General features: G+C 41.0%; 1 protein-coding gene across 23 annotated transcripts in view; it reads left to right on the plus strand.

Moving 5' to 3' along the window:
* PPFIBP1 (PPFIA binding protein 1) overlaps positions 1 to 27,530 on the plus strand; it is a 176,425-nt gene that overhangs the window by 77,376 nt on the left and 71,519 nt on the right. Inside the window, exons 1-2 of one of the 23 annotated variants that reach the window (XM_043561645.1) lie at positions 13,451 to 13,460; positions 27,332 to 27,342. The exons of the other annotated variants lie outside the window; for them this stretch is intronic. The gene's annotated coding sequence lies outside the window, so the exon portion shown is untranslated. Of the gene's footprint in view, positions 1 to 13,450; positions 13,461 to 27,331; positions 27,343 to 27,530 lie in introns of those variants that run through there. 23 annotated transcript variants of the gene reach the window in all.

Consider the following 27,530-nt stretch of genomic DNA (forward strand, 5'->3'; position numbering starts at 1 on the left):
GGGATTCATGGCTTGGGCACAGGGGTAGGTTGTTACACCCTCATTGTTATCCCATGAGATTACAAGGAGGAAAGTGAAAGTACATATAGAGAAATTTGTAGGAATGCAATGCTGAGGACCTCCATTTTCTTCTTTGAGTTTCCCAGCTAGGTGTTTGCCTTATTGTAAGATTAAGTCTATATTTTTTAATGCCAGTCTGTTAGCTGTATCTTTGTCCAGTTCTGTTAACTGCCTCCAGTAACATGGGTATCCTGGTCCTTCTGGAATTGGAAGCAGCATCCTTTCTGTTGACCCAGCCCTCTCATCTCCCAGGCTGCTCATCCCTTAACCACTATTGTGAACTCTTCCCTTTCCAATGGCGTCATGAAGTTGTTTGAGAATTGATCAGATCATAGCTCCACAGTGATCGAGTCTGGTCACTTTGCCCTCACTGCTATAGTGTTCTCAGTGTGGGTAATTCATAGTTAGAAGTAGTAAATCTTTCATTGTTACCAAATGTGCAATTTGGAGGACAGACGTGCATCATGTAGGATTAAAGGCTCTTGGTTGCATGGACTAAACCAAAAAAAATTTTCTGTGAGCAAAATCATCTTGGCAAATGAGTTATAGCAACCCCAGTCTGATCTAAACTAGGAGGCCATACGATACTGCTTTCAGGTCCGTTCAGTGATTTTCAGGAAGGGAATAGGGTACCTACTCAGAGTTTCCTAGAGGTAAAGCACATGTGTACTTTGAACAAGTATATTCTTTTTTTTTTTTTCCAAGTTTGTTTATTTTTGAAAGAGAGCACAAGTGTGGGAGGGGCAGAGAAAGAGGGAGACACAGAATGTGACGCAGGCGCCAGGCTCTGAGTTGAGCCCGATGCAGGGCTCGAACTCACGAGCTGTGAGATCATGATGTGAGCCGAAGTCGGACATTTAACTCACTGAGCCACCCAAGCACCACTGAACAAATATGTTCTTTTTTTTTTTTTTTAATTTTTTTAATGTTTGTTTATTTTTGAGAGAGAGGGAGAGAGAAACAGCGCGCGAGTGGGGGAAAGGGCAAGGAGAGAGGGAGACACACAGAATCCGAGCAGGCTCCAGGCTCCGAGCTGTCAGTACAAAGCCCAGTGCAGGGCTCAAACCCTTGAACTGTGAGATCATGACCTGAGCCAAAGTCAGACGCTCAACGGACTGAGCCACCCAGGCGCCCCTGAACAAGTATATTCTTAAATTAACACTGATTAGATTCGCTTTTGGTCCATTTTTTTAAAAATTTCAAGTTTTAAATAGCATTTTAAGAAACCATCAGGTTTTTATACTTGTCAGAAAAGAGTCATGGATTTAAACACCCGTGCACGCACAGGAAAAAAGCCAAGAAACACAGGTCGACTTAAAAGAACCTCAAGTCATTGGAATCTATCAGTTGCTTAGGATCTTTTCCAAATATTTTTCTGTCTTTGTTTCCATTTAACAAGATTACATTTAAAGCTTGCTGTGACTCAAGTTTTTCACTGTTGTACTGGCTTAAATTTTAGGTTCTGTTAAAAAGGATTGTTTTAGGCAACTCTGTTTCAGGAGTTGGAGTTGGGGAGAAACTGTATATTCTTACCCAACAGCTGGCAAATGGCCGCAATTCTGATGAGTGGTTGAGGACCTAGATTAAACCCTGGGGAGTGGGGTGGAATCAGAACCTGCAGACTCTCTAGCATTTAATGAGTTTCTACTACATGGTAGGTCCTGTTCTAAGCACTTTACAAGTATTTAACTCTCACAGCAGCCCAATCAGTTAAGTGCCATTATTTGCTCCATTTTACAGATGAAGGAACCAAGGCATCAGCAATTACATAACTTGCTACACATTCCAAGATCGTAAACCCTAGAACCCTAATTTAAACGTACACAGTCTGGCTCTAAAGCCAATACTCTTACCCTCTACATACTCTTGTCTCTCAGGGGGATGACCGCCTCTCTCCTCCCTGGAAGATTCTTAGGAGAGTTGATCCAGCCCCAAAGCAAACCCGTGTCCTGTTTCTTTGAAAGAAACTATTCTGAGTGGGGCAGTGTGTTCTAAAAGATATGCAAGAGGTGTGTGTGGTACGTGGGACTGGCCCCAAACAATGGCATCCACATTTGGGGTGGGCTAGAAGATTTAAATTAAGTATTCACTTCCTCTTTGGCATAATGAGACCTGGATCCCTGTGCTCTAGCTTTTTATAAAAACTTGTGATTGCCTCTCGGAGCACTGGGAACCTAGGAAAGAATTTGTGAGGAGCTTTCTTTACGTGAAGTTGGAGTGAAGGTAAGGGAATAGCTGAACATGGTACCATTACCCATGGAAATGGAACACTTTGAAATATATATAAACATTTAGGTGGAAAAAAGTATTTCCCTGCCTAAACCACCAAAATTTAGAGTGATCCTGAAGGTAAAAGAGTTTCAAATGCGGGAAGCCTCAGAGAAAACTTGAAAATTTATTTGTACCATTTTTCTCTCTTGATACACACACACATACACACACACACACACGTACGTATGTACATATGTACCGTTGACACTTGAACAATACAGGAGTTAGGTTGCCAACAACCCCCCTCCCGTTCCCTGAACACAGTTGGAAATCTCAGTATAACTTTAAAAAACAATTTTTTTTAATGTTTATTTATTATTGAGAGAGCATGAGCATGGGAAGGGCAAAGAGAGGAGGAGACACAGAATCTGAAGCAGGTTCCAGGCTCTGAGCTGTCAGCACAGAGCCCGACGCGGGGCTCGAACTCACAAACTGCGAGATCATAACCTGGGCCGAAGTTGGACGCTTAACCGACTGAGCCACCCAGGTACCCCTCAGTATAACTTTTGATTCCTCAAAGCTCAAATACTAACAGCCATAATAGATATTGTATTGTATTGAAAAAAAAAAAAAAAACCATGTGTAAGTAGACCTGTGAGGTTCAAACCCATGTTGTTCAAGGGTCAACCATGTGTGCATATACATATATATGTATTTCATTTTAATATACAACTCAGTGAAAGTCTCTGAAACTCACCTTCTCTTTTGCGCCAGAAAAAAGGGCAGTCACTGTTAATAGCTTGATATATATAATTCTTCCAGATATATTTTTTAATGCATGATACATAGAAGAAGCAATGGCATATCATAACATGTTTAGGATGTTATGATGGGCAGTGTAGTCAATTCTAAATGATAACCTAGCTTTCACCTCTAGTAAGAGATCAGGAGATATTGGTTCTCATTAACTTGTGTTAATTTCTTTAAGGCCTTAATTTGACTTGCTGGTCTTGCTTCTGTTGAATCACAGTTAATCTAGGTAGTGTAAGCTGGCTAATCGTTGCCTTTTCTCCTAAGTAAAATCATCCATGATAAAACCCCCTGAGATTTTTAAAAATGATAGTATGTCATGAATTTACAATGCTTTAGGCCTGAAGCTAGTGATAATGGTAACTTTAAAAATTGGAGCACTTCCTGAAATCCATTTGGCTTGATAGGCTTTGGAACCTAGATATACACAGTAGGAGGTTTCTAATTTAGAAGTTAAGCTACTATTAGGGTTAATTTTGTGTGTTGTCTTGACTGAACCACAGTAGGGTATGCTGATATTTGATTAAGTATTTTTCTGGGTGTGTTTGTGAAGGAACACAGGAACCAGGCTGGAACGCTGGCAGAAAAACCAAGCGGCACTCAGAGATCTTGGTGGATCGGAGATTTATTTAACACCGGCGGGCTTAGAGGAGACCGTTTCTCCAAATATCTGAGCCCTGAGCACAAGTATGGGGGACAATTTATAGTCTGTTACTTCCGCATTCTGCATTAGTAGTAATTTTGTGTACACAGCAAGCAGGGTGGGAAGAAGAACCTGGAAGAGGGGTCTCTAAGCTAGAAACTAGAGTTTATATTAGTCCCGTAGGCCATCTTATGGTGCATAACTTCACTTATTTTCCCAACATTTCTAGAGGAGATTAATATTTGGCAAATTACCCTCTCCAGTGTGGGTAGCCATCAACCAGTCTTTTGTTTATCTACCTATCTACCTATCTGCATACCTATTTACAGTTTATTTATTTTGAGAGAGAGTGCACACATACACACACACATAGGGCGAGGGGCAGAGAGAAAAAGACAATCTCAAGCAGGCCCTGTGCTGTCAGCATAGAGCCTGACGTGGGGCTCGAACCCACATACCATAAGATCATGACCTGAGCTGAAATCAGGAGTCAGAATACTTAACCGACTGAGCCACCCAGGCACCCCAGCAAATCTTTTAAAGGCCTGAAGAGAACAAAAAACTAAGTAAGGGAGAATTTGCTCTCTCTGCCTGTCTTTGAACTGGAACTTTGGTCTTACCCTGCCTTTGGACTCAGACTGGAACTTATACTGTCATCTTCCCTGGTTCTCAGGCCTCTGACCTTGGACTGGAACTAAACCACTGGCTCTCTGGCTTTCAGATGGCACATCTTGGAACTTCTCAGTCTCCATAAATGCATGAGCCAGTTCCTTATAATAAACCTGTGTGTGTGTATGTGTTCGTGTACACACATATACACACACACATATTTATTAGTGGTCCTGTTTCTCTGGAGAAACTAATATAGCTGCATATTTTTTATCTTTTGAAATTATGAAATATTTTAACAATATGAAAAGTTATCACAGGCTAATATAATACACAGGGACACAGCATCGCATCACTTCTGTGATAGTCTTGCCCATAATGCATGGTCTCAGCCTACTAATGAGACAGTATCAGACAAACCCCAATTGTGAGACATTCATCAAAATAGCTGACAAGTGTGAAGGCCATAAAAGACCAGGAAAGACTGAAAAACTGTCAAAGACTACAGAACACTAAGGAGAAATAACTACTAGTGCACACTGCTGTTGTAGAATAGGAAAAGGACATCAATGGAAAAAGTAAAGTGATTTCAATATCTTCTTTAGTTTAGTTAAATAGTATTGTATTATATCAAGGTTAATCTCCTGGTCTGATCATTGTGCTGGTTGAACAAGATGTTGATATTAGAGGGAGTGGGTTGGGGTGATGTATGGATACTGTGTTTGCAACATCTCTGTAAGCCTATTATATGGTCAAAATAAAAAGTTTTGAAAGAATATGTAAAAGTCTAGTAAATCATGTAAGAAACACCTATATACTTATCAGTTCAGTCAAGTCTTAACATTTTGCCATATTTGGGTTTTTTTTTGAAGAGAAATAAAACATTCTAGATAAAACTTAAACCCCTTTCTAGTTCTCCCTTCTACTCCATTTCTCCCCTGATCACTCTCTTGAATTTGATGTTTATTTACCTTATGCATGTTTTAATACCATCTTTTTACATATTTAATATGTTTTATTTTTGGAGACAAAAACCAAGGTAAATTTGAATTTACTTAATACCACAGAAGTGTACACTAAAAAATGGGTGAGATGGTAAATTTTATGTTATGTGTATTTTACCACACACACACACACACACACACACACACACACACACACAAGTTGGGAGGCGGAAGAAAAAAACCCAGTGTAAGTAGATTACAAGAGTTGTTCTTTAGAAAACAGGAAGTCTTGGGGTGCCTGGTGGCTCAGTCGGTTAAGCGGCCGACCTCAGCTCAGGTCACGATCTCGCGGTCCGTGAGTTCGAGTCCCGCGTCGGGCTCTGGGCTGATGGCTCAGAGCCTGGAGCCTGCTTCCGATTCTGTGTCTCCCTCTCTCTCTGCCCCTCCCCCGTTCATGCTCTGTCTCTCTCTGTCTCAAAAATAAATAAAACGTTAAAAAAAAAAAAGAAAAGAAAACAGGAAGTCTCCTTATTCCCATAGCTTGTTTTATAGGAATTCTTGTGACAGGGGCATCCTTCTTCCAAACCAAATTCTTAGGTGAAGTATTTAGTGTTTATTTTTGGGGATGGGGAGAGGACAGGTACATACAGTTTCCTATGCTCTACTTGTATGTTTATTCACAAACAGACAAAACCTTACCAACGCTCATGCACCTTACTAAAGGAGAATGGTGTTTCCGTGTAAAGCCAAGTTAAATGTTCTCAAGCCTCTGTAGATGCCGCACACTCTGCTGGGTGCTTTCACATGCTCGGTCACTGAATTTTCATGACTGTTTTCTGAGTTGTGTAGTTTTGTCCCCATCTTAACTTCTTGTGCAGTTCAGACCACCCAGATCTGCCTTCAGAGTCCAGAGGCCCTCTAGAGCTAGGCTGCTGGGAACTTAGCCTCAGCTGATTATATATTGTGGGTTGATATGCCTAGTGGACAGTGGCAGTAGATGAGCGCTATAGGTCTTCCACATATAAGCATTTAAAAAATGTTTTACTTAATGTTTATTTTTGACAGTGAGAGAGTGGGGGAGGGGCAGAGAGAGGGAGACACAGAACTCAAGCAGGCTCCAGGCTCCAAGCTGTCAGCACAGAGCCCGATGCAAGATTCAGACTCCCAAACTGTGAGATCATGACCTGAGCGAAGTCAGAGCTTAACCAGCTGAGCCACCCAGGCACCCCCATATAAAGCATTTTTAATACACAGGCACACAAACATCACACAGCCTTCTTTTGTAAGCTCCAGAACTGTGCCATCCAAAAGAGTAGCTACTAGCCACATGTGGCAATTAAAATTGAATTAGTAGTTTGGTTCTTCAGTCATACTAGCCAAATTTCAAGTGCCTAGTGACTGCCCATAACTAGTGGCTAGCTTATCACCGGACAAACTAAACATTCCCGTCATCGCAGAGAAATTCTGTGAGACAGAGCTGCTCTAGAAGGTCCCTATGCTGTGGCTTTTTGTGCATTTGGGTAGCACTCTAAACAAAAAGTTTCACTAGAGGCAGATGGGACAATATTCTAGCATCAGGATTTGGCTTTCTTGTCAGGATCAGGTGACCGTATTTCTTCCAAAACGTCTAGAAACAGGACTAGTGAGAGTCTTCAGCGAAGGGCACCATTTTAAAAAGGTGTAGACAACTGGGTTGGATAGATTCTCATTCCCACTTAAGTGTAAACAGAATATATCTGTACAATCTTACAGCCCATCATGAATACTGTTTGATCTATGAAAAATCATTTGTGGCAGCCATTATATTAAACAACGACCCTCTGGTGGAGCAGATAATTGACTTGATTTTCTGTTTACGTGAGCTTTTGATTAGTCATTTGAGAGCTAACTGCCCCAGAGTATAGGTAAAAAAAAAAAAAAAAAAAAAAAAGTAATCCCCTTTGTATCACAACTGCCTGTGTTGAAGTATTTTGAAAAACGTCAGGCACTGTAACAGCCTGTGTATAGACTGTGTCATTCAGTCCTCATAACAGCCCTTCCTGTAGATATTGCTGATGTTAACCTTATTTTGGACTGGCTTTAATTCCCCAAGGGCCTATGGCCAGACTGTTGCATGATGGAGATGGTTGCTTCTTTATCTCTTAAGTGAGAACTAAATGCAAATTATCCAGCTGCCAAACATATAGGCAGATAGCTTTTCTTGTCTTATTTCCTAATGTCAAGGCTTATGCCTACTTGAGGCCGAGATTGGCAATGCCTCACGCAACACCAAATATGGGGAAACTATAGTCCTCTCCTAGCTGTTAAAATACTTGCTGTACTGTTCAAAATTTTTTTTTGTTTTTTTAATTTAACAGTTGTGTGCCTACCAATTGAGTGCCTGTCAAATTCCAGGCCACTTCTAGCAATAGCAAGTCCATTTTTAACTTGGCTCTGCTTCCTCTACAAAATAGAGATAATGATGCTTTTCTTGCAGAGTTTTGGTATTTATTAGAGATTATATATGTGGAATGTGTATGGCAAATGGTTTATTTTCATTCCAGAATTAAAGAAAACTGAAGCTTGTTCCTCTTTCGTTGGTACTGCCCCCCTCTGGAGAAAATGTTTTTATTTTATTTTAAGGTTTCAAACATAGACTCGTGTCCAACTGTTTGTGTATCAAAACCATGTGCACTTAATAATTATACTTGTATTTGGTTATCTGACCACTTCCTGCCCCTGCGCTGGAGCTTCCACAAGAGACAGGCAAATCTATGTGGTTCTCAGGTAGTATCTATGTGCACCAGCTTGGTGCCTGTTCTGTGAGCCCCTCCAGGATGCGGCAGTCATAAGGAACCACCAGAGTTATCATCCTTTCTCAGTGTCTCACTTGGGAACCATACTGGAGACTTTTCCATTTCTAGTACGTTCTCCAGTTGGGGTGGAAATGCTTGGAAGAGCTCTTTTTGGGACTAAGCGGAGATCAGGTGAAATGAATGCCATCCATGCTGTATATTTAGATGGCATGGATACAAATTGTTTGAGGCCACCGGTTCTTCCTTTGCTATGATTCTCACTTGGGTCCTTTTGGTGGAGAGAATTTTCCACAAGAAATCTTTGGGGTGGAGGATTGGGGGGCGGGAATGTAGACTCCTGAGGTGCTTTTAGTTATCTCAGAGGAAACAAGAAATCCCAGAGCCTGGTTGGCATTTTACTACCTTAACTTAAAAAAACTAGCAGTAAAATGCTCAAAATGCAAAGCTTTTGTTTTAGTTCTCTAGGGCATTGCAAAGGAAGGAGGTGGAGGTGTGAATGAGGTATAGAAATCTGAGGAGATGTGTTCAAGGTTGGTTATCCGTAAGGAACCCAAGAGTCCAGAGGTGGAAAGATTAGCATGCAGGTCCCAAACTAACCCAATGAGAGAAAATATGGACAGGAGGTGGCCAATACTATTCTCAGATTCTGGAAGATCAGAAAGATGGTATGCAGTATCTGGAGAAGGAATAAAGAGTAAATGTGAATAGAAGCCGAAAATCTGAATACCTGTTATAGGTGAGCCTAGGATGGGGGCTAGGGAGAGATGCGGGTTGGCTGTCTCTGCATCTCTCTGGCAATTATCATCAGCCATCACAGAGTTCCCATCAGCAGACACTGCCAGGGGGCCAAAGCTTCTTCTCCTTGCTCCCCCTCCTACCTGTAAGTGCTTTTTACATTTTTGTCCAACCTTTTCTTAGCACAGATGAAGCTTTCTCTCCACTTCCCTAAAGCTAAATAAAATTAAGCTACAGGAGGTTCTCCACCTCTGGCTCAGGTCTCCTTCAGCATCTTTGAATAGAGCTGTTGTGTGTTTGCACAATGGTCTCTATTCAATTATCAGCCACTTGTGCACGGCTCCTTTGGAAGAGAGTTACCCAGAATGTACTTGTTGTGGTGGCCTACCAGCATTAGAACTGGTTAATGAAAATGACATCAGTTAGTGATAACTGTAGAAAATTATCAGGCAAGGCACTTCCAGATCTTTTAAAGTTAAAAATAACTATTTTTTTTTTAATGTTTATTTTATTTTTGAGACAGAGACAGAGCATGAACGGGGGAGGGTCAGAGAGAGGGAGACACAGAATCGGAAGCAGGCTCCAGGCTCTGAGCTGTCAGCACAGAGCCCGACACGGGGCTCGAATTCACGGACCGTGAGATCATGACCTGAGCCGAAGTCGGACGCTTAACCGACTGAGCCACCCAGGCGCCCCAAAAATAACTATTTTTAAAACAACACAAGATGATAATGGAAAATTAGAAGACAAAAAAGAGGAAATATTTTTTAAAGACTACCAAAAGAAAAATTTTAGGGTTAGAGATTAGATCAGCAGTTGCCAGGAGCTGGGAGTGGAGGAATGATGTTTGCTGCAAAGGGATAAGAGGGAGCTCTTTGGGGTAGAAATGATCTCTAAAGCACTGGGCAATAAAAATGAACTTTAAGCAACAAATGCAAGCCAGTAACTTTTAATTTTCTAATACGCACGCTAAAGGAAAAATGAAACAGGTAAAATTGATTTTATTATATTAATACGTAACTCACTATATGCAAAGTATTATAATTTCACCATATATTAATAAGATCTTTTGCATTTTTTCCCCAAGTCTTTGAAGTCTGGTGTGTATTTTACACTTACGCTACCTCTGATGTTGGATTAGCCACATTTCAAGGGCTCAGGACCCACATATGGCAGCTCTAATGGGCAACACAGTTGAGCGTTGTTTTGGTGGTGGTTACGCAAGTGTGTACATCTGTCAAAAATCATCAAATTGTATATTTAAAAAGGGTGACTTTTACTGTATATGAATTATACCTCAACTAAAAAAAATTTTTTTCCTGTCAGCCAGAATGAGCTAATACAGTTTCCTTTTATGAACATCTATTAAAATTATTCTTTTAAAATGAATCTCAGAAATAGAATTGGGCAATTTTTTTTAAAGTTTATTTATTTATTTTGAGAGAGAGGGCAAGTGGGGCAGAGAGAGAGGGAGAGAAGGAGAATCTCAAGCAGGTCCCACACATTGTGGAGCTTTACATGGGGCTTGAATTCACCAACCGAGATCATGACCTCAGCTGAAATCAAGGGTTGGAGGCTTAACTGACTGAGCCACCCAGGCGCCCCTAGAATTTGGCAATTTTAAAAAAATAAAAGTCACACACATACACTAGAACCACCCCAAGGCATGTACTCTTCTCATAGATTTCAGATGTGTGCCTGTTTTTCCATGGCAAAGTTTAGTTTAGAAAAGAGTGGTGAAAATTTAATTAGATAGTGCTGCGATTTTTAAAAACAGATTTGCATGTGTTTGACAAAATAAAGATGAGCACAAATTGTTTTGAGAAAGACCCAATGCTAATTCTAGGAAAGAGCTTGTTGGTTTCCCTTCTGTTTCATAGCTGCTTGGTGGTTTTAAAAACTATGTGTCTCTGGACTCCCTTTTGCTTCCATTATATAACATGCTTTGTAGTAACTATTTTTTGACTGTGGATCTGTGTGCAGGCCTTTTTAGGGTGTGTGTGGGGGTTGGGGTGGAGCTCATGTACCCTTCTGATAGGGGGAGGTTGTGGGGCAATGTGTTGTGGAGGAGTACGTTTAACTTTCATAACTAAAGCCAGAAAATATTTTTGGCTGTGTGACAGTGTGTCAGTAGTTATAAATAATTTCATTTGCTGCTTGGCAGCTATTTTGCTGTTTTCTTTTTGCACCTAAAATTTACTGTTTAAATTTTGCTGGAGCTAATGTAAACATTTCACAATTTACAAATGAGTAAGTCTAAGAGAAATAGCTTCTAAATGGCAGGAAAGCTCAGGTATCTGGGCCAAAAAGATAAAGAGAAAATTCATTAGGTCTGGAAAGCAAATTCTGTAAGTGTAGGCTGGGGAGGACATACCGATAGGAAATAATTCCACAGCATACATAGAGCACAGAGTGTGATATTGTTGCTCCGAAACTTTACAATCTGAAGAATACATTTACAAAGTGGACCACAGGTCAGTAACCAAATAAGCTCTCCTCATTTCGATTCATCTTTGTTCAGTGTCCTGTGCTCAAGAAGCAGTTAATTTAAATCTGTGGCTATCAAGATAGCAGTTCATCTACAAGCAGGAGAGATCAAACTTCAGTGTGCATCAAAAATGCATAGCCCTGATCCCAGAAATTTCTAGTTTAAAAGACTAGAGATGGGGCTTATTATCTGTATGCTTAACATGTACTTCCAGTAGACTCCACCTTGAGAAACACTGGTCTAGAATAACCACTTAGGCTTTTACTAGGTTTCTTCTGCATATTAGACATGTACGAATCGAAATGAAAGGCAGATACCTGTTGGGAACGTGCTATAGCTTGCAATATGAGGCAGAATTCCGGGTGGTGCAGCCAGTGTGAAGAGAAGGAACTCTGAGCAGGAGGGCAGTGCCACTAACCATTGACTCAATGATAAGGCCAAGATTTAGATTAGTGGAGATGAAACTGGGTGTTTGCGTACCTTGAAGAAGATAGCGTGGGAGTCAGATGAGGGATAGCATCACCTGGGGAAGGAGCTTTACTTAGACGTAGACTATACTTTTGGAGTTCTAAGGAAATTTTAATGGGAAAAAAGGATTATGGACATTAGGAAGCAGTTGTGAAGGAAATGTAATTGATTGTTGTCACTGGTTCTTAAACTTGGGTATGCATTAGAAGCACCCTGAGGACTTGTCAAAGCACTGAGTGCTGAGTCCCACCCTCAGAATTTCTGAATCAGTCTGGGGGTGGGGCCTGAGAATTTCAATTTCTAACAAGCTCCCAGGTTCTGCTCATGCTGCTTCCTCTGGGGACCATGCTCTGAGATTCACTGCTCTTAATGAATTTGGTAACTTAATCTATCAGAAACCCCTAGATGAGGCTTGGAACACATTTTGGGGGCAAGATGGAGGATGGGATGGTGGTCAGAGTGTTTTGAGTCAGAGTGTCCTATTAGATGGGCTGTCTTTTCTCCCTTTTCTTCTGAGATTTATTTACTCTCAGAGCAACTGGTCCAGAGGTGGGGACAGGAATGTGGTCATGGAGAATAATTTGATAACTATAATCATAGTCCAAGTATGGCCAGAGTGCTTCTAAAACTGATTAAAATTCTGTTTCTCAGATTTTATTAAAAAAAAAAAAAGTAAGTATGGTATATCCTATTTTAGTATCAACATTTACTAGAAGGCATAGTAACTCACTGTTTGATGGAAGTCTTGACTCTAACACTGAACTCATGAGCTTGATCACTCAAACTTCCTCCTCTTTCAGTGTTCTTTATGAACAGCAGCATTGTCTGCCCGGTTTTTTTGTGGCACAGTTTGGGAATCCTCCTGGACATGATTCCTTCTTTCTCACACTTTCAGCCCTGCATCTAATCATTCACAAAGTCCTGGTGATTCCATTTCCTAGTGCATCTTGTCCACTCCATAGCCATCACTTTGTCCACCAACTCTCACCTGCATTCCACATCTTCTCTCTTTCCCTTCTGATTCATTGTCTATATGGGAGCCAGAGAGAACTTTTTAGAAACACAAACCACAACAGGTCCCTTAAGACCCTTCAATGACAACCCTCTGTATTTAGTATAATCTTTATTATTTTTTAATGTTTATTTTGAGAGAGAGCGTGAGTGGAGGAGGGGCAGAGATAGTGGAAGAGAAAATCCCAAGCAGGCTCCGTACCATCAGTACAGGACTCGATCCCACGAGCCCTGAGATCATGACCTGAGCCAAAATCAAGAGTCGGACGCACAACTGCTCAACCGACTGAGCCACCTAGGCACCCCTAGGTTAATCTTTAAATTCTCAGAATGGTCCCTGTCAACATCTCCAGCTTATTTTGAGCCACGCCCTCTTTGTTCTTTAAATTCCAGCCCTACTGTCTTTTTCACTTCCTGAACTAAACATGTTTAAAAGCATTGCCCTTTGCTGAGGTGATTGGAGAGTATCTACGGAGAAGAAGGTGTATGTGGCCCTAGTCCTGAGAAAGCTTTTGTGCAATTAGAAAATGGTGGCCCTGCAGGCAGATACAGCCCCTGAGCTGGAACAGACTGGATTTCAGCCTCCACTCGCTAGGGCAGGGCACCCTGTGCAGGACCCAACCTGCACAGCCAGAATGGTGACCCTGACTCAAGATGTCAGTTGGTTTGCCTCCAAATTAAAATTGGTCTGTTTGTCTTATTTAGAAGTGGAATACTGGGCAACTTCTGGAGATTCCTGAAAGCCTAGTGATTTAGTAATGATTGTAAATACGAAAAGGCTTTTACCGTGAAGCTATAGAAATTGTTCTTTGCATGGTGGGGTTAACACGTATGTGTCTTCCCAAGCCAGCATGGTTACATCTGTGCTGATTGCTCCTAGCTGTGTCTCATCGTTGAAGATCAGGGGTGATTTACAATCTAGAATGTCTTTCTCTGTTAGCCAGCGAGGCACAACATTCTTTCATGTGACATGTTTGCGCTTGTGAAAATGACTTGAAGTATTTGGGACCTGGCAGGAGAAGAAATGGGAGGGGACCTGATTCTTGCTAGTCATGAGTCATCTTATAAAAATTTATTGAACATTTTATTAAGCACTTTCATTGTTGGTACAAAACTATTCATCAATCCTAGATTGCTTTGATGTACCTGTTATATCTCCACATGTCCTCTGCCAGGATTTGAGCATAAATCTCTCTCTGAACAAGCACTGAATAAATATTATGATAATTTTGCCTTTGATTTGAGGGCACTTTTGTTTCTTTTTTTAAAGCTCTGTGTTGGATATCTATTTATTTTTTGGTCTTTTTTCGGATTTATGAAAGTGCCCAAGTATCGGGGTAGGAGGGGCAGTAAAGGAAAGTATGGAAAACAACCACATATGTGCTGTACTTTGTCATTTCAAACACTGATGGACATTTTCTGAAAGAGGTCTCTGCAAGAGGTCTTTCAGTAGGAATAGAATTTGAATCTGGGAGCAAATAATTGCTCTGTAAATGCTTATGATATTGAAATTGCAAATACACTATATCTAATCGAATTAGTTTGTCATGTTCATTACTGGGTCATAAAGGCAGTTGTTGACTGTGGACACTGAAAAGGCCAGCACATTGTTGCCTAGAAGATTCATCCTTCTCTGTTGAGCTACAGCTGGATTTTTCAGGCCAGCTTACTCTCTGAACTCTGCCTTCTTGCACTGTGTCCTGTGCCTTTGTGATCCTGGGTCCTCTCACCCATGGCTTAAACAACAGAAGTCTATTCTCTCACAGTTCGGAGGCTGAAAATCCAAAATCAAAGTGTCTGCCAGGCTGGAGTCTCCTGAGGGCTGTGAAGGGAAGGAGCTGTTTCAGTCTTCTCTCTTGGCTTGGCTGGTAGATGGCCGCCATCATAAGTTTTCATGTCTGTCCATACATGGCTGTGTGTCGAAGTTCCCCTTTTTTATTGGGATACTACTCATATTGGAAGAGGACCCATCCCAATGATCCCATTTTAACTTGATTGTTTCAGCAAAGACCCTATCTCCAAATAAGGTCACGTCCTGTGATCCTGGGGGTTAGGACTTGAACATATGAATTTTGGGGGAGACACAGTTCAGCCCATCATACCACCCATATCTGAACCTTGATAATAAATTAGCCTCAGAAATCTAGCTATACTTATTGTGGAATCTTCTGTAAATCACCAATAGAAATCTGTAAATTAGCTGAATTTTAAGTCCTCTCTTTCAACGCAGCAGAGTACCTTAGTGTTGATGGCGTTGATTCTGCAGTTTACAGTACTCTCCCTTGTGTTCATCTCATGAGTCATTAGACCAGAAAGTGTTAGGTAAAGGAAAACAAATATGAGAGTGGCACCTTTAAGTAAGGGGGCTTTGGCCACTCCCTTTCCACCCAAGTCCACGACCTATAAAATGTCCAACCCATTCCAAGTTCTGAGGATCTAAGATAGAACATGTTGATGTGTAGTGTGTTTTTACTTGACATCTATTTTAATTACACCATCCTTGCATATCCTTTATTTTGCACACAAGCCTGATTTGGCTGAGTGGTTTTGACACTCATAGCCCTCCAATGCTTTGGACTGTTTATTCCAAGAGCTTGCAGCTGAATTTTCTGGCAAGTCATTGTGATACTATCCAGTGATTCCTTCAGAGATGTAGATTTTTGAGCCGAAGGATATCTTTTCTGCTCTGGGCTTTTCCTAGTTTCTGGAAGATCGGGGCACCTGCCAGGCCTCTGTCTCTGCAGATACCTAGCACCTGTCATGCTTGTATGTTTAAGCTTTCCCCATTCCCTGTTCCTAAGCGTGTCCTGTTAATGTGACTGTTAATGTACTTTCTTAGGCTTCTGAACATTGAGTCATAATCCATATTTCATTTCTCCTAGCCTAAAAGACCAGGACAAATGGGAGCTTTTCTCTCCTTTCTACCAAACGAGATAGATTTTGTCTCCCTGCAAGTATATTCTAAAATAACAGCAATCTGTCAGTAAAACCACACATCGAATTCAGGGCTGGTTAGATACTGTGTGGCATCATCCTTATTCATTGCTCTGTAAGCCTGGAGCAAGGTGGAAGCAACCAAAGTCAAAGGTCCTTTCTGACTCTATGCAAAAGGCCCTAGTAATCTTTCCTATTAAGATGAAGTAGAAAACTACAAAATTTTTTCTAAATACTAATACATATATTTCCCTAAGATAAAAGGTCACTTCTCTGTTCCTTCTTTACATGGCCAATGCTCCCTTTCTCCCTCCTGGGCTCCCCCCAGAGTGAATAACTTCTAGACTAGGAGTTTCTCACAAGTGAAAGTTCTTGTTCAACTTAGGGATTGCCCCTCTTCTTTGGCCAAGTCTCTTGAGGAAAGGCACCTCTTAGGGGAATTTTCATGTAGAATTGGAACAAACATGTGCATCTTTTCCCCTAACCTCTTGGTGTTAAAAAAAAAAAAGATTTAGGGGCGCCTGGGTGGTTCAGTTGGTTAAGTGTCCCACTTGGCTCATCTCACTGCTTGTGAGTTTAGTCCCCATGTTGGGCTCTGCTAACATCTCAGAGCCTGGAGCCTGCTTCAGATTCTGTGTCTTCATCTCTCTCTGCCCCTCCCCTGCTGGTACTCTCTCTCTCTCAAAAATAAATAAACATTAAAAAAATTTAATGAATGAGAGCCATTCTTTCTGCCACCCTCATAAGGGATAGATCACTTTTTTTGCCACTTGCTAGCCAACCCCCATGTGGTGGGCCATATTTTTAACTAAATAAGAAGCAGTAAATATATCAACCGTCTTAGCTAGCCTGAAAAATGTTGATTTTTGTTCTAGAAGTTTTGTCTTTCACTGGTTTGTTTTTCTTCATGGAGCCTGGAGCTGATGTCATACCTAAGCAGAGGCCTAGGACCCCATCTCTCCAGAGGCAACCATGTAGCTTGAGAGTCAATCCTAGATTTGGATCATTCCATTACCAAGAACCAGAACCTCTTCAAGGCTACAGTTGGAGGCTTCCTGATTGCCCTCACTGGCCTCCTGTTGGAGGAAATCCCAGAGGACAGCAGAACTCCCACCCCCAGCCCCACCCCATCCCCCTGCCCCAAGAAGCTCCAGAGAGGAGCCCAAACTTTCCAGCATCCACCTGGTAACCTGATGGTTCTGGCACTTGATCTCTTCAAAGAAGACAAACCTAGGGGATCCCACATGAATTCCAGTTTCCCAATTGACTAAAATACTGTCTCCAGCTTCTTTCAGAGCTTAGTTATGAGGATGTTTTAAATATTTCAGCTAGAGATCTGAAGTATCAGGCAGTGGTTCTTTGGCCCTTGACATCAGTCTTCTGGGCTAGTTTTCTACTTTGGCTTATGGACTGTCCTTGAGTAGTTAGACCTTCCTCTGATTTCCTCTCTCCTTAGGATACAGGGCAATGACACCAACTCCCAGTTCCTTCCTTTGGGTAAAGAACTACACCAACTTTGCAAGCTTGACTATAGCTCTCTTACTGGGACCTCACTCCACAGGTCTAAAACATTTCAAGAGGCTACATGAGGTTTAATTTCTCTTCCTATTCCCTAGTAAGATGTTTTCACAGAGATTTGTCTCTGGGAGCTGTTTCCCCCTTGTCACTGTAGGAGGACTTCCTAACCTCCTTTGGCTTTTTTGCCTACACACTGGAGCCTACAGCAAGTTAAGAACAAGCTCCTTAATGGTGACAGCCATGTACAAATGAGAATCCTGGGGCATGTTAATGGCTCTGCTTAGCTTTTAGCAAGCTTCCATCTCTTCTTACTGTCAGAGTCCTAGGCTGCTAATGTTCCATTGTCACAGTTGGACAAGCATTTAATGAAAGTTACTGTCTGCTTTCCATTCTCTTTTTTCTTCCCTGTTTCCCTTCTTCTTTCTCCTTTTCATTCTTCCTTTACTTTATGTACCCCTATATCCATTGTTTTTAAGCATAATGTGTACCACAGGGGATTTTTCTTGTGCAGGTGGGGGTCTGTCATGAGAACATATTTATGGAACCAATGAAGAAGTGTGCTAAACTCTGGGTTTGTAAAGTCAGCACAGGATGTTCTCAGCTGATATGTGGCAGGGGCAGAAATTGTAGTTATATATGCCCTATTTATTGAATCCTTAAAATGGACCAGGCCTATGGGACACAAGGCACATCACACACATTTTCTCAAATCATTTTCCAAACTGTGCAACCTGCTGCTGACAGCAGGCTCTGTGCTGTCAATGCAGAACCTGATGCAGGGCTTGAACTCAGGAATGGTGAGATCATGATGTGGGCCTAAATCCAGAGTTGGATGTTTAACCAACTGAGCCACCCAGGTGCCCTGGATTATTTTATTTCATGAAATACAGTACTATTAGACCACCAGGGTTGGTCCCCCCCCCCCCCCCCCCGCCCCAGTTTAATTGCATTGTGCCAATATTCTATGGGATTTCTCTCCTACTCTGATGAAAGGCTGTTTTCCCATCTTTGTTTTTAGGACCATTTCTTTATTTTTCAGCCTTTTTTTTTTTTTATTGAGGTATAATTGACACATGACATTATATTTGTTTCAGGTGTGCAACATAATTCAGTATTTGTATATATTGTGAAATGATCACCTCTTAGCAACTTTCCAATATGCGGTACAGTAGTATTAATTCTAGTCACCATGCTGTCCATTACATTTCCATGACTTCTTTATTTGGTAACTGGAAGTTTGTATCTTTGGCCCCATTTTGTCCACCCCTCAACCCTTTACCTCTCTGACAGTCCAATCTGTTCTGTGTATCTATGAGGTTGGGTTTGGTTTTTTGTTTTGCTTTGTTATTTGTTTTTTGGTGTTTTTTTGGAATTTCACATAGAAGTAAGATCATATGATATTTGTCTTTGTCTGACTTACTTCATTCACTTAGCATGATGTCCTCAAGGTATGTATGCACCATGCTTTCTTGTGTGTGTGTGTGTGTTTTAGAAAGTGGGGGGAACGTGTGAGCAGGGGTGGGGGCAGAGGGAGAGGGAGAGCACTCAATTTCACAACCATGAGATCATGACTTGAGCTGAAATTAAGAGTTGGATGCTTAACTGACCGACCCATCTAGGTGCTCCCCATGCTTTATCTATTTGTCTGTGAGTGGACACTCAGGTTGTTTCCCTATCTTGGCTATTGCAAATAATGCTGCAGTGACCATGAATGAGGGTGCATGTGTCTTTCTGAGTTAATGTTTTCAGTTTCTTTGGATAAATACATAGAAGTGGGATTGCTGGATCATATGGTAGCTTTGTTTTTCATTTTTTGAGGAACCTCCACAGTTTTCCATAGTGGGCACACTAATTTACATTCATACCAAAGGTACATAAGGGTTTTCTTTGTCTCCATATCCTCACCAGCATTTGTTATTTCTTGTCTTTTTGACTCTAGCCATTCTGACAAATGTGAAATGATATCTCATTGTGGTTTTGATTTTCATTTCCCTGAAGATTGGCGATTTTGAGCTTCTTTTCATGCACCTGTTGTCCATCTGTATATCTTCTTTGGAATAAATGCCCATTTTTAAAATCTGATTTTTTTAATTTTTATTTTTTTGCTATTCAACTTTATATATTTTGGGTATTAACCTCTTATCAGATATATGATTTACAAATATTTTCTCCCATTCTGTAGGTTACCTTTTAATTTTATTGATGAGTTCCTTTGCTGTGCAAGAGCTTTTCCACTTGATGTAGTCCCACTGGTTTAAATTCTGCTTTTGTTGCCTGGGGGATTTTTTTTTTTTTAATTATGAGATGAGTAGATGGCAGCCAGACTGGAGTGGGGAGAGGGGAAAGCAGTATGTGGGGACCACTCATTTCAGGGGTGTAATTGTGAAGAGTCAGAGCTAGATCTGTAACTTATGAAGGGCAAAGGGAAGGATTTGGGAGCTTTCTGCTGGTTTGTTTTGGCTAGGATTTTTAGGTCCAGAAGATTTTTGACATTTTATTGGTTGAGCAGAAGGGAATAATTGAAGATGAAAGAGAAAGAGGGAGCAGTTGTTCAAAAAAAAGGCTGGGATGAGATCAAGAATAAGGGTGGCAAGTTTTCTTAGGACAGAAGATGGGAGCAGACAAGTAAGTATACACTTAGAGGAGAGCTCCCCAGGATTCTCTGTCCAGTAGGGTATGAAGTAATCTACTGCGTTTAAGCGTGGGCAGGAATAGGAATAGACTAGGGGAGAATTTTGTAGGGATTCTTGGAGACAGCCATCATGAAGAATGTGATAGGGAGGGAACTAACGATGCATGCGGGGATTGATGAGTAGCACCAAGTGTCCAGTCACGGTTAGATAGCAGGCATTGGAAGTGGAACCAGCTGGGCTTTCTCTAGCGACACTGGTTACAGCTGACTTGAGACATAGCCAGGAGTTTCTTGGGGAAAAATACATTTTTGATACTATATTACCTTCTTTTAAAATTTATTTTAACGTTTTATTTATTTTTGAGAGACAGAGTGCAAGTGGGGGAGGAGCAGAGAGAGAGGGAGACACAGACTCTGAAGCTGAGCTCTCAGCACAGAGCCTGACACCGGGCTTGAACCCACGAACGGTGGTGGGATCATGACCTCAGCCGAAGTAGCTGCTTAACCGACTGAGCCAGCCAGGCGCCTCAATACTATATTACTTTTTACCACAAGGCAAAATTTGAGGCATCCTGAGATTAAGATAATTTAAAGAAAGACTTTCCATATGCAGAATATAAATAGCAAAAATAGAAAAACCAAGTATCTTGTTCTTTGCCTTGTTTTTAAAGCTTAAGCAAGCACCATGTTACCCCAGTCATTTAGAATGTCCAAGTTTGGGGTTGGCACTAGAAAATAATTCAGATGCCGTACTTGGCTAGGGAAAAAGGTATGTCTCTGGTAGGTGGGCTCACTTAACCGGTCTGTGAAATGGACTTGATTGGATGGTGAATGCAGAAATTGGGGGTGTTCATGTGAATGAAAACTCCTCAGTGCTTGGAACAGTGGTTTCTGGCATGTGGTGGGGATGTGATAAATACTCTTTGAATGAACATGTATGTGTATCAATGAATGTATACATTTTTTCATGTCATTTTGAAGCACTAGTTCTGTATACAGTAAAATATGAAAAATCCTGATTAATATTTGCCATTTGGTAGCCTTGCCCTAGTTATTCAACAGATAGCACATTCTCTCTTGAAAGGTATGGGTTACCAGAACTTTTATTAAAATGAAAAAAAAATTTGGGTTGATGATCTAAAACACAAAATTGCCAAATAAGTCCATTAATGTACCATTCTTTCCTGTGCAGCACTCTATAGGGGGGAGAGAGAGAGAGAGAGAGAGAGAGAGAGAGAGAGCGAGGGAGAGAGCGAGGGAGAGTATAGCATGCTTTATGGTGATTAATGAATAGTTTTGTGTTGGTGGATATAAATGATTATTCATTTATATATTGAATCTTTACTGAGCACTATATCCTGAGCTAAGCTTGGTAGAAATTATTAAGAGTAGGACCTTAGTACTGAAAAAGCTCACTCAAGTAGAGACTCTATTCCACAGGCCTAGTTAAGTGAGCCTACCTGCCAAGTATAGCATCTAGTAGAGACAACTAATGGTTCCATATGGTACCTGGCAATAGAAGTATATATATATATATGCACAAGGAGTGCTATGGGAGTGTTTGATGCCATAGTCACGAATTTTGCTTGGGTGTTCTGCCATGACATATAGCTTTCACGTACAAGATGCTGGTGTTTCGTTTGGCTTTAGTGCAAAAGATAGCAGGTGATGACTCCATGGATGATGATTTAGTAGTTCTTGCTTCCTTCCTTTGATAGGTAGAGGAAGTACTTGTCATGCTCAGAGTTGGGAGCAGGCAGGTTAGTCACCTCGGTAAATGGCCACCCCATCCTTCTATGGAGTAGGCCACAGCCCTTGAGTCCTTTCTTTTTCCCAAGCAGTGTATCAAATTGTGTTAGCTTTTCTATCAAAACACACACAAGGTGATAAAAGTGTTGATATCTTATTGGGGGTGTGTTATGTAGGTGTGTGCATTCATCAGAACTCATCAAACTGTACAGTTAAGACCCGTGCATTTCACTGTGTGACTTCTCTTCTCCCCTTATACAGACTACATGAAGCTACATCAAGTTCTCCCTTCTGGCCATTGTACTGGTTGGTTGTTTCTACATGGAAGCTCTTCCTATATAGTCATGTGACTTTCCCCCCTCACCTCTTTTTTTTTTTTTTAAGTTTATTTATTTATTTTGTGAAAGAGAGAGAGAGGGAGAGAGAGAGAGAGAGAGAGAGAGAGAGAGAGAGAGAGAGAGACACAACAAGTTGGGGAGGGGCAGAGAATCCCAAGCAGGTTGCACGGGAGCCAGACATGGGGCTCGATCTCATGAATTGTGAGGTCATGACCTAAGCCCAAATCAAGACTCAGATGCTCAACCGACTGAGCCACCGAGGGCCCCTCCCCCTCACCTCTTACCAAGCTTTGCCCAGCATCATTTTATCATTGGGGTCTTCCCTGATTAGCATATTAAAATTGTGACTCCCTGTCATTCCCTTTCTGCACAAAGAGCCATCACAATGTATAATTAAGAGCATGGGCTCTAGAGTTGGGTCTGTCTGGCCTCACATCCTTCTTCTAGCTGTATGACTTGAGTGTCTTTCTTTGGCTCAGTTTTATAACCTATAAAATAGGGCTAAATATTTGTCAATAGGATTATTGAGAAGATTCAATGAATTAATACATGAAGAGCATGTAAAACAGTGACCGATACATAGTAAGCTAATGTTAACTTAATTCTCCTTTGCTTTGTTTTCCCATATCACTTATCACCATATCATCTACTGTATATTTAAACTATTTGCTTATAGTTTCTTGCCATTAGAATAACAACTTTTACTCTTTTTTCTTCTCCATTTTCTTTTTTTCTTTTTCTTTACTGTTATACCCTCATCACTTATATTTGTGCCTGATACATAATAGGTACTCAGTAAATATTGTTCAGGGCATCTTGGTGACTCAGTTGAACGTCCGACTCGATTTCGGCTCAGGTCATGATCTCAGGGTCATGTGATCGAGCCCAGCGTCCAGCTCCACGCTGAACATGGAGCCTTCCTAAGATTCTTTCTCTCCCTCTCCCCTTCCCCTGCTCTCTCACACAAAAGAAAAATTATATATATTGTTTAGTCAGTGGGTGAACGTGCATATAGGAGAGGATTCTGTGGATTGTCAGGAGGCTATGGGATGGGTTGGGGCAGGGGTTGGCCAACTTTTCCTGCATTTGGCCGGATAGTAAATACTTTAGGCTTTGTGAGTTACACCTACTCATTCTGCCGCTGAACGTGCAAGTAGCCACAGATGATATGTGAACGAATGAGTGTGACTTTGTTCCAATGAAACTTTATTTACAGAAACAGGTAGTGGGCCTGAGTTGGCTTATGGGCTATAGTTTGTCAGCTCTTGTGTTGGGAAGTAATTTTTGGCCTCGCTTTCCTGATTCTCTTTACCCCTCCCCTAAGACATCTCCCACTGCAGCAGTTAGTGCTAGTCATTCACAACTGAAATAGAAATAGTTTGCAAAACATTGTATCATCTATCAATTAATACTTGATTGGGGACTCATTAATTGTACAAAATTTTCGTGTCTTTTTAATATTTTAATAGTGAACAACAGTGTTAAGTATGTATTTTGTACTTTCAGCTGTATCATTTCAGGGCTGTGTTTTTCTTCTTTTACAATAATTTTTTTGATTTTAGTTAGTTAATACACAGTACAGTATTGGTTTCAGAAATGGCTCTGGCTTGGATTTTTTCCCTCCAGGAGCTGAAGACTTGTCTGTTATGGCCAGAGACATATATGCTATTAAAGAAAAAGATGACCTTCCTCTTACTATACAGCCAACAGTATAACTAACTCCTCATTGAAATAAAACCAACAGAAATTATCCACTAGACAGTTTAGTTTTTTAAATTACTATAGAGTCTTATTCCTCCACAAAACTGTTCACTAGCCCACAATTTTTACCATTCTCCCCAATCCATTTGGTATGCTGGCAGGATTCTTTCATTTTTAAGTACAGTACATTTTTGGCCGTGTAGTATTAGTGACAGACTATGAAGTCTTAGCATGAACTATGTAGCCTTTATTGCTATAATTAAAACCAACTGGATCAGAAATTAAACGTGTTTTGCTGCTGTGATGCATCATAAGAATATCATTCTGTATTTTTTTTAATGTTTATTTTTGAGAGACAGAGAGAGTGAGCATGGGAAAGGCAGAGAGGGAGGAAGAGAGACAATCCCAAGCAGGGTCCATACTGTCAGCACAGAACCCGATGCGGGGCTCAAACCCATGAACCATGAGATCATGACCTGAGCTGAAATCTAGAGTCGAATGCTTAACCAACTAAGCCACCCAGGCGCCCCTGCTGTGATGCATTGTAATTAGACAAAGAAGTTCAAGTATATGACTGCCACTGATATTAATTTTATACAACCCAAATGGTTTTTGTTTCACTTCTTCTGTTTCACTTCGAATTTAAGCACATGTCATCATCAATGCTAACAGTTTTCTGCTTGGCATTTAATTACTTTCATCGTGTGACATGTGTGCAGAGAGAACCTGAACGGTGCTCCCCAGTTGTTGGGTTTCTCTTGCTCCCCATGCTGCCTATTCTCCCTCCCTGTGATCCACAGTTGCAGTTTCCAATCCGAGTACTGGGTACACACTTTCTCCCAAGGCACCTGCCCGATGTGTCCTCCAGAGCTCTGCTTCTCCAGCCATCTCTGGTAAAGGACCAGAGTGTTTTGTTTTGTTTTGTTTTTTCTTATTTCCAATTCATCATGGATTGATTTTGTAAAATTCAATTTTAAAAAATTGGGTGGGCCAGCAAAATGATCACATAATTGGATATCATAGCAAGGTCCAGTTGCTATAAGATTTTCTAAATACTTAGTTTCCGAACTTAACTCATAGTTGACCGGTGACAGTTAATGAACGAGTTCACAGACCACATTTTAAGTCGTTGCCCTATAGAGCAGTCTTTCTCAAGTGTTTTTGACCTAGTGTAAGATATACTTTCTTCTATCATGATGCAATACATATGCATGCATGCCCCCCAAGCTCCTTCCCCATTATGCTGAAACCATGGGAATGTCAGCTACCTAAAGGCAGAGGTATTTTTCTTTTTATGCTCGTACGTGGCACATGGTAGGCCTTCAGTTAATATTTATTGCATGCAGATGTGTGTATATATAACTGAGTCAAAAGTTTCACAAAACAATACTTAACCTTTTCTTCTTGTGGGACACTCCTGATGTTTTCTATTTTATTCAAATGTTGATTGCAATGTGCTAAATTTATTTCACCGCCTTCTGATTATAGGGGTCATGACCCACAGTGTATAAAAACATGCTTGTCCTTTCCCTCCCTTTTAGAGCTTTGAGTAGCTATTAACCCTCTCCTGCCCTCCGCAGGGTATCAGTCTGGATTTCCGATATCCCAGAACTGCTTACCTCTTGCCAGCTAAGGCTAGGTTCGTAGACCTGGCAGAAAACTAGGAGACAGATGAGTCTCCGGGTTTGTAAAAGCTAAAAAGAAGAGATGCGTGAGGGTTAGGGTTAGAGTAGCTAGAAAAGTCAGAAGTTAAAACCTGTTCAGGCCCCCTAATACTCCTCCATCCTGTTGGGAACTCAGTTTGCAAACTCTTAGAAATAACATCATCCCAAAGTTGCACAATGGCTTTGGTTCAGTGAAGAGTGTGAAAATTCACTTTGTAAGATTGTAGGTGATAGCAACCATCAGATTTATCCAAATTTCTTTTAAGAGTCAGGGTGAGGAAATAAGTTTTTGACATAATGCAGCTAAGAGGAAGGTCACACTATTTGCTGCAAACAGGATATAGGAGCTAGAGTCATTTTGACAGAAGTGTACCTGTTAGAGGAGCCACTGGAACACGGCATCACGCTGGAAGCCTGCTGTCTGCCACACGAGATACTGCGGATACACAGCTTAGTCGAGGAGGCAAATATTATAAAATTAGGGCTCTGTGGACTCATGCCCGGGGTGCTCTGAGAGAGGCAACAAGGCCTTGGCAGCACGGATCCCCAAGCTGAATCTTGAGACTAAGTGTCCAGGGCATACAGGGCGGTCCGAGCAGGGAAGGAGCAGCTCTCGTGACTGCACGGAGGTGAGCAGGTGTATGTTCAGGGACGGGTATGTTGTCCAGCATGCTAGGCAGTCAGGGCTGCACACGCTGGAGGTAGGTATGTAATCTGGTTTGGAAGCTCGTGAGAAGGGTCAAGGTTGGTGGTCTGAGTCAGGGCTGACTAGCCTTTTCATGAATACCTATGGGGAACAACATGGGTTTGGGGCTCAAACCTTACTTCTTGAGTGACCTTAGACAAATTCACAACTTCTTCTTGCAGTCATTATAGCTAACGATGGTAGATCAGGAGAAATGGGACATTCTTTCACCTTCTCACAAGATCTTCAGATTTACTGATATTTAGTACAATCAGTTTTTCAAATAGTAGCAACATGCTTTTATTCAAGAAGTAAAGGATCTTGGCTTATTGTGTTCACCTTTTTATCAATTCCCTTGTAGTTATTCCTAAATATTAACATCATAGAGCTGAGAAGCTCGTTTCCTTTTATCTTGTCCTGTTTTCCCTTGGTGTTTCATTTATTTACTTACCAATGTGGCCCCATCATCTTTTGGCTCTTCATATTAGTGAGCAAGAGAAGTAACTTTGACTAAGGCACAGTCATTAATACTTGCACTTTTATGCTCTGCCTCACAAACTCTCTGTGAGAGGCCATCCCATTTTCTGAGTGCGTGTTTTTGTTTATGCAGGTGGTTAAAATAAGTATTTTCTTATTTGGTTTGTAAATATTTGGTGAGACCTTGGTGTGCTTGAGGTCATGACAGAAAAATAAAGTATTTAAGACAACATATCATGGTCAAGGGTGTTTGAAAATCCTATCGTCTACAGATATGGATGAAAAAAATTGTAAATATTTTATTATGGAAAATCTCAAGTATATGAAAGTGTAGAGAGAATAGTGTGATGTTATCGCATGTACTTATCAGTCACTTTCAACAATCTTGACTAATCTTGTGTCATTTATATCTTTACCCTTCTTCCCTTCCTGTTTATTATTTTAAAGCAAATTCCAGATGTCATATTTTATCACTGAATATTTTGCTAATAACTTCTAAAAAAGTAAGAACTCTTAAAAATAATTATTATAACTTAAAAACTAAAATAATCCCCTAATATCATCAAATATACAGTGTTCACATTTTCAATGATATCATCAATATTATACTTACTTTAAAGTTTGACAAATTAACATTTTTTTAACGTTTATTTATTATTGAGAGGGAGACAGAGAGAGAGAGTGAGTGTGAGTGGGGGGAGGGGCAGAGAAAGAGGTAGACACAGAATCCAAAGCAGGCTCCAGGCTCTGAGCTGTCAGCACAGAGCCCAGTGCGGGCTTGATCTCAGAAACCATGAAATCATGACCTGAGCCAAAATTGGATGCTTAACCAACTGAGCCACCCAGGCACCCCTGACAGATTTTAAAAATTTTGTTGAACATTAGATTATCACCCCTACTGCCAACACCTCCAGTCTTTCTGTTTTTGGCACTTCCTGGGCACCTTGACCTCCACTTCTTATCATTGTTGCCTTTTCAAGTGATTCTGAATTAATTTTACAGGGATGTTAGAGCAGATTGGAGGTGAAAAGGATTTGGGCTAATAGAGTGGGGAGGAG

This window comes from Prionailurus bengalensis, chromosome B4, assembly GCF_016509475.1.
Source record: "Prionailurus bengalensis isolate Pbe53 chromosome B4, Fcat_Pben_1.1_paternal_pri, whole genome shotgun sequence".
In the NCBI taxonomy this organism is placed as follows: Eukaryota; Metazoa; Chordata; class Mammalia; order Carnivora; family Felidae; genus Prionailurus; species Prionailurus bengalensis.